The sequence below is a fragment of the Zea mays genome, chromosome 8 (genome assembly GCF_902167145.1).
Source record: "Zea mays cultivar B73 chromosome 8, Zm-B73-REFERENCE-NAM-5.0, whole genome shotgun sequence".
Lineage (NCBI taxonomy): Eukaryota > Viridiplantae > Streptophyta > Magnoliopsida > Poales > Poaceae > Zea > Zea mays.
Window position 1 is genome coordinate 94,881,455 of NC_050103.1, and position 7,878 is coordinate 94,889,332.

A 7,878-nucleotide genomic window follows, 5' to 3' on the forward strand; every position below is an offset into this window, starting at 1 on the left:
TATGTCTGAGGGTGATAAGCTGAACTGAACTTCAGGTGTGTGCCCAAAGCCTCATGTAGCTGCTGCCAAAAATGAGAAGTGAACTGGGTGCCTCTGTCGGATACTATCTTTTTTGGAACGCCATGCAAGCACACAATCCGAGACATGATTAATTCCGCCAACACTGCACTGTTATAGGTGGTCTTGACTTGTATGAAATGGGCTGTCTTTGTTAAACGGTCCACTACTACCCAGATGGAGTCGTAACCAGCACGAGTGCGGGGCAGACCAACTATAAAGTCCATCCCAATCTCATTCCATTTCCACTGAGGAATCTGCAATAGCTGCAATAAACCTGTGGGCCTCTGATGTTCTGCCTTGATCCTCTAACAATTGTCGCATCTGGCAACATACTCTGCTATCTCCCTTTTCATATCGTACCACCAGAATCTTTTGTTCACGTCTTGGTACATCTTCTCGCTACTAGGGTGTATATAATATGTTGTCTCATGAACTTCCTTGAGAATCAGTTCCCAGATCGATTTGATGTCGGGAACGCACAGTCTATCCTTGAACCACACCACTCCTTCTGCGTCTTCACGGAAATCTGGACCTTTCCCATCTATGATCATCTATCAGATCTCGTTGATCTTCTCATCGTCTTTCTGACGCTTCCTGATATCTTGCTCTAGCGTGGGTTCCAGCTCGACTGTCACTCCTTGAGTGTTATTCAGAAATCCGAGACTCAGTCTGTCGAATTCCTTTGCTAACTCGTACGGCATCGGGTGAGCAGCCAACATATTGACTTGACTCTTTCTGCTCAAAGCATCTGCAACCACATTTGCTTTGCCTAGGTGATAATGTATCTCCAGCTCATAATCCTTTATCAACTCTAGCCATCTTCGTCGCTGCCTCATGTTCAATTCTGACTGAGTGAATATGTACTTGAGACTCTTGTGATCCGTGTAGATATCACACTTCTGCCCATACAAATAGTGCCTCCAGGTCTTCAGTGCATGAACCACTGCTGCTAACTCCAGACCATGAGTAGGGTAATTCTTCTCATGAATCTTCAAATGTCGGGACAAGTATGCCACTACTTTCCCTTCCTGCATCAATACACATCCTAGTCCGGTGTACGAAGCATCAAAATATACTGAGAATGGCTTGTGAACATCTGGCAGAATCAGTATCGGCGCTATTGTCAACTTCTTCTTCAATGTCTCAAAGGACTCTTGGCGCGTTGAGGTCCACTTGAACTCAACTTTCTTTGCCAGCAAGGTTGTCATTGGCCTGGCAATCTAGGAGAAACCCTCGATGAAACGCCGACAGTAAACGACCATTCCGATGAAACTCTTGATTCCTCGGACAACTTTTGGTGCTTTCTAGTCCAGAATCGTTGCTACCTTCTTTGGATCCATAGCTAGTCCATCTCGGTTTATAATATGACCCAAGAATAGAACTTCGCTGATCCAGAACTCGCACTTGCTAAGCTTGGCATACAGTTGACAATCTCGTAGCCTTTGTAGTACTTTTCCTCAAGTGTTCCTCATGCTCTTGCTCATTCTATGAATATACAAGGATATCATCAATGAACACCACTACGAACTTGTCGATGTAGTCCATGAACACACTGTTCATCAAGTACATGAAATAAGCTAGCGCATTCGTTAGACCGAATGACATGACCGTGAACTCATATAGTCCATACTTGGTGATAAATGATGTCTTCGGTACATCCGAAGGTCAGATCCTGAGCTGATGGTAACCTGACCTCAGATCTATCTTTGAGAACACACTGGCTCCTCTCAACTGATCGAATAGATCTTCAATTCGGGGCAGAGGGTACTTGTTCTTGATAGTGACTTCATTCAAAGATCTGTAATCAATGCACATCCTCTTTGTACCATCCTTCTTCTCCACAAAAGAACATTAGGGCTGCCCAAGGCGAGGTACTTGGTCTGATATAGCCCTTCTCTAACAATTCATCAATCTGCTTCTTGAGTTCCACCAATTCTGGTCCGGACACTCGATAGGCTCTCTTGGAAATAGGGGCGGTGCCTGGGATAAGCTCTATGGAAAATTCAACTTTCCTTTCAGGTGGCATGCCTGGTAACTCCTCAGGGAACACGTCGGGGAATTCCGACACAATTCTAATATCCCCAATCAGGTTGGCCTCCTTGTCATCTATGGACAAATAGTGACATGCTCCTTCTTCTAGTTCCGGCAAATACAGTTCAGTTACTACTTCCTTTCCGGATGGGGACACTAACTTTACTGTCCTCTTATCACAACTGACGGTGGCTTTGTTTCGGTGTAGCTAATTCATCCCAAAGATGACATCTAACCCTTGAGTACCCGTTACTACTAGGTAAGTGGGGAAGTATATCCCCCTTATTTCAATCCTTAGATTCGGACACATCATATCGGACTAAACTTTCCCCCTAACTGAATTAACTCTTAAAGGTGGAATCATTGGCTCTATGGGGATGTTATGTGCTTCTACCCATGATGTAGAAACAAAAGAATGTGTGGCACCAGTATCAAATAATACTTATATTGGATGGGATTCGACTGGAAACATACCTACTGCCATGTCTTGAGCATCCTGGATTGCTTCGGCCTCCAGGTGGTTCACCTTTCCACAGTTGTAGGCCAGACCACGGCCTCCTGGTGCTTGATGCGGTGCTCCTTGTCTTGCTGAAGGGTTGACTGCTGGCGACTGCTGAGTTGCCTTCTTTGGGCAATGCTTCGCCCAGTGGTTTTGTTCCCCACAATAGAAACATATGCGGCCTCCAACTTGCGCTAGAGCTGCTTGGTTGTTATGGTTGGTTGCTGGGGCAGGAAGACGAGTTATCTGGTTGTTCTAACGCTAGTACTGATTTCCTCCCTGCTGGTTGCTCTGACGGTATTGCTGCTGCTGAGGAAACTGCCTCTAATACTGCTACTGGTGCTGACGCTGATGCTGGTGCTGGTGACTTTGAGGGTGACCTTGCTTGAACTGCTGATGTGGGTTGCCTGAATAGCGGGGACAACTGCTACTCCCGGTCTGATAGGGAGATCCCACGGGACAGCGAGAGAAAGAACGCGTGTGCGGATGAGTTTGGCGCCGATAGGCCTGGCCCATCGGGCAGAGGGAGGGAGAGAGGAAGAAAGGGCGAGCGTGCGCGGACGCGGGTGGTCGCTGGCAGATGGGGTCCACCTGTCAGGCGACGCGAGCGCGCGCGGCCTGGCTGGGCCAAGCTGGGTCGGCTGGGCGGAATTGGCCTTTTCTTTTCTCTAGAATTTCTAATGCTTTTCTATTTTATTTTCCCTAGGGTTTTCGATTCAAATTCAAACGAAGTTTCAAATTCAAATTAAATCAAACATGTGCAACAATTCAAAGAATATTTTAAGCTCAGCATGATGCAACATTCCATGACTCATATGGTTTTGACAAAAAATAAATAATTAATCCATCACCTAATTAACTCAATTCTAGCTAAAAGAAGACAAGAGAGAGAGAAACAAGAGTAACACCTGAATTTGGTAGATAATTAGAAAGAAATTTTATACCTCGAAATTCATGGTGTTATAGTATGTTCCTCAAATTCTTTTAGCATGTCAATCTATCGATCGGAGGTTAGACACTAGAGCCAATGTACATATTTGTTCTGATCTAAATTTATTTTCTTCTTATCGGACTACCGACAGTTGCGCCATCTTGATGGGCAATTGGTCGAGAGCTGCTGTACATGGAATAGGAAGAGTCGATCTGAAGTTGTCCTCTAGAAAGACTCTCTCTTTAAAGAATGTACAGCACATTCCTAGAAATAACTAGGAACCTTATTAGTGGTTCCCTTTTATGTCATGATGGATTTAAGTTATTATTTGAGTCAAACAAGTTTATTATCTCAAAATTTGGTTTGTTTATTGGCAAATGTTATGGCAGTGGTGGTTTATTTCGCCTTTCAGTGGTTGATGATTGTAATAATTTGGCAAACTCAGTTTCATATTCTGAATTGAATGTGGGAAAGGCTACTATTTGGCACTCTCAACTTTGTCTTATTAATTTTGATCGTATTATCCAATTGTTTTACCTTAATTTGATTCCAAAAATTCCTGTTGTTACGAGATCAAAATGTCATGCTTGTGTGCAAACTAAGCAACCATGTAAACCTTTTAAGAGCATGGAAGATAAGAGTCTGGCACCTTTAGATCTTATTCACTCAGATCTGTGTGAAATGAATAGAATTTCGATGAGAGCAGCTAAGAAATATTTCATCACATTTATTGATGATGCTACTAGATATTGTCAGCTCTATCTTGTTAAGCCGAAAGATGAGGCACTTAATTGTTTTAAGATCTATAAGGCAGAGGTAGAAAACCAACTAGAAAAGAAAATTAAATGGGTTAGATCCGATAGAGGAGGGGAGTATCTTTCTAATGAATTCGGTGAAATATTGTGCGAAACATGAAATCATCCATGGGACAACAACACCCTACTCACCTCAATCAAATGGGGTGGTTGAACGGAAAAACTGAACTTTGACAGACTTGGTTAATGCCATATTGGATAGTTTTGGTTTACCTAAGTCATGGTGGGGCAAAGCTATTTTTGTTGCATGCTTTGTTCTAAACCAAGTTTCATCAGCTAAGGGTGATAAAACACCCTATGAAGGATGGAAAGGTATAAAGCCTACTCTTGGATTTCTATGTGCATGGGGCTATTTAGCCAAAGTTAATGTGCATGTGTGCTAGAAACAAAAATTGGGACCAAAAATTGTTGATTGTGTCCTTCTAGGATATGTGCATAGTAGTGCAGCCTATAGATTTCTGTTGATTAAATCTGATTTTCCAGATATGCATGTTAACACCGTGACTGAATCTCGCAATGCCTCCTTTTTCTAAGATATATTCCCTATGAAGGATAGAGTTGTAGCACATAGCGAGGCATCTACTAGTTATATTCCTGGACGTATTCCAGTTTCTTTACCTCTTGTTTATTCTGAACAACACATTGAGGATAATAGTATGGTGGCTCCTCGTAGGAGTATGAGGCAAAGGACTGAAAAACCTTTAGTGATGAATTTATTGTTTATCTTGCGGATGATACACCAAAAACCCTTGTAGAGGCATATGCATCACCAGATGCAGAGCGCTAGGAGGCAGTCCATAATGAAATGGAGTCCGTTCTAACAAATGGGACATGGGAAATATGTGACTTTCCATTTGGGTGTAAACCTATGGGATGTAAATGGATATTCAAGAAAAAACTAAAACCAGATGGTGCTGTCGATAAATACAAGGCCAGACTTGTGGCCAAGGGATTTACCCAAAAGAAAGGTGAGGATGATTTTGATACCTATACACCAGTTGCCAGATTGATCACAATTTGTGTGGTAATTGCACTTGCTGCAAGTCATGATCTACTCATCTATCAAATAGATGTGAAGACAACTTTCCTTAATGGTGAGCTTGATGAGGAGATCTATATGAAGGAGCCAGAGGGATTTGTAACACATGGACATGAGAACATGGTGTGTAGACTAAGAAAATCCTTATATGGCCTCAAGTAGGCGCCAAAGCAATGGCATGAGAAGATTGATAGAACTTTGACGTCCGCAGGCTTTGTGGTAAACAAAACTGACACTTGTGTGTACTATCGGTTTGTTAGTAGTAAGGGAGCAATATTGTGCTTGTATGTGGATGACATACTAATCTTTGGTACTAGTATTGATGTGATTAATGATGTGAAATCATTTTTATCTCAAAATTTTGATATGAAGAATTTGAGAGAGGCAGATGTTATACTAAACATAAAACTGATTAAGGGTGAGAATGAGATTATTTTTGAAACAATCTCATTATGTGGAGAACATTCTGAACCGCTTTGGGTTTTCTGACTCTAAAGCTTCTCCAACACCTTTTTGATCCTAGTCTAAAGCTTCGCAAGAATAGAGGACAAGAAATTAATCAGCTGAGATACTCCCAAATTATTGGTTCCCTCATGTATTTTGCTGGTGCAACTAGACCTGATATCTTGTTTGCTTTGAGCAAATTGAGTAAATTCACTTCTAATCTGGGACGCGATCACCGATGCGCACTAGAACGTGTAATGAGATACTTGAAAGGTACTTCTACATATGGACTTCACTATACTAGGTACCCTATTGTACTTGAAGGGTATAGTGATTCCAACTAGATCTCAGATGCAGCTGAGATCAAGGCCACAAGTAGATATATATTCACTATTGGTGGGGGCTGCAGTTTCTTGGAGGTCTCGTAAGCAGACTATCTTAACAAAGACTATTATGGAGGTAGAACTTGTAGCACTTGAGTCAGCAACTACTAAGGCAGAGTGGCCGAAAGAGCTCTTGATGGACTTGCCAATGGTTGATAAACCAGTACTAGCCATTATATTGCATTGTGATAATCAAAGTATGATCACAATTGTAGGCAATGCAAAGGAAATGCAAAGTTTTCAAGACATGTGAAACAACGAATCAAATCAGTAAGGCATTTGAGAAATACTAGAGAGATCGTCGTAGAGTATATTAATACTGCTCGAAACTTGGCGGACCCTTTTACAAAGTGATTAGCATGTGTTGTGATTGATGAAGCATCAAGGGAATTGGGTTTGAAGCCCACATGATGTTATCATACAGTAGTAATCCAATCTATGTGATCGAAGATCCCGTGAATTAGTAATTGGGAAGAACAAACACTTTTATAACAAGGGAGTACATCATTTTACTTGTTTCCCGCTAGAATATGCGTACTCTCAGTACTGCAAGGGAGGTTGACTTTTGTCTTAATGTATTCTGAGGCTTGTTACAGGCAAGGTACTGTCCTATAGGGTACACTTGTAAGAATACACCTATGTGAGTTTGACTGTGACGCCGCGGTCTATGAGATGTGGGTTATATCAAATAAACTCACTAAAAGACACAAGAGCATGGTCGTAATGCTCTAATCAGTGGCATAGCTTTAGGCGGTCAAGTATCAGTGATGCCTATAGGTGAAACCTACTTACACAAGACTAGCAATTCAAGGATTTATCCATTGCAAAGTCGTGAGGAGGTGAATCCTGTAATGCAAGGTGTAGCTCAACCCGTATCGGGTCTGCACTATAAAGCTGGTATATGAAAGTGTAGAGATTGAGTCAATTGGAGACCTTAGCTTTGGTGGGGATTATTAGAATTAGGCCCACTAGTGTGTGGCCCAATTTAATAAGGAAGCCAAGGTGGTGTGTAGAGATGGCATGGGGCTTTAATCCCATGTTGCTCATCTAGGTAGGAGAGAACCAACTTATATGTGGGAGTGTTCCCTACTCTTAGCATGAGACAAATAAAGGGATATGGAGGCTACCACATGCTCGCTCGCTCTCATTTCGCGTTTTTTTGTGTTATTTATTGTGTGACTTGTGACTTGCGACGATGCACGATCGCGCCGTGACGTGTTCTAAATGAGAGTTTAATTTGGTTATCAAATGCCACACCTAGACTTCCACATTAACCGGGAGTAATGAGCACGCACGTTACGTGTGAGATCTTTGGTCGGTTGAATGTAGAGAGATTTCAGGGAGCGGTTCCTAGAATTTAGCATATCGAACCCATCAAGTTGTTGCAGCCCTATGTAAAGGGGAGGACCTACAGCCAGAGGGCACACGACACAGCAACTGACTCGTCTTCTCATTCTCTGCTCTCTGCACCACTGCTTCTCTACCTTGTCGTCCCTTCGTATGTCGTGCAATAGATCAAGGGAGAGTGGTGTCTTCGAACCAACGCCAGCGTTTTGGCGACCTACATGGGTGCCGATGAATCAGGTTTCTGGGAAGTTCTTCACGCACATCTGCTCGGGTTGATCACCATCACTCGTGGAAATCACTTTAAGTAAATCTGCATTTTTAGTTTATTA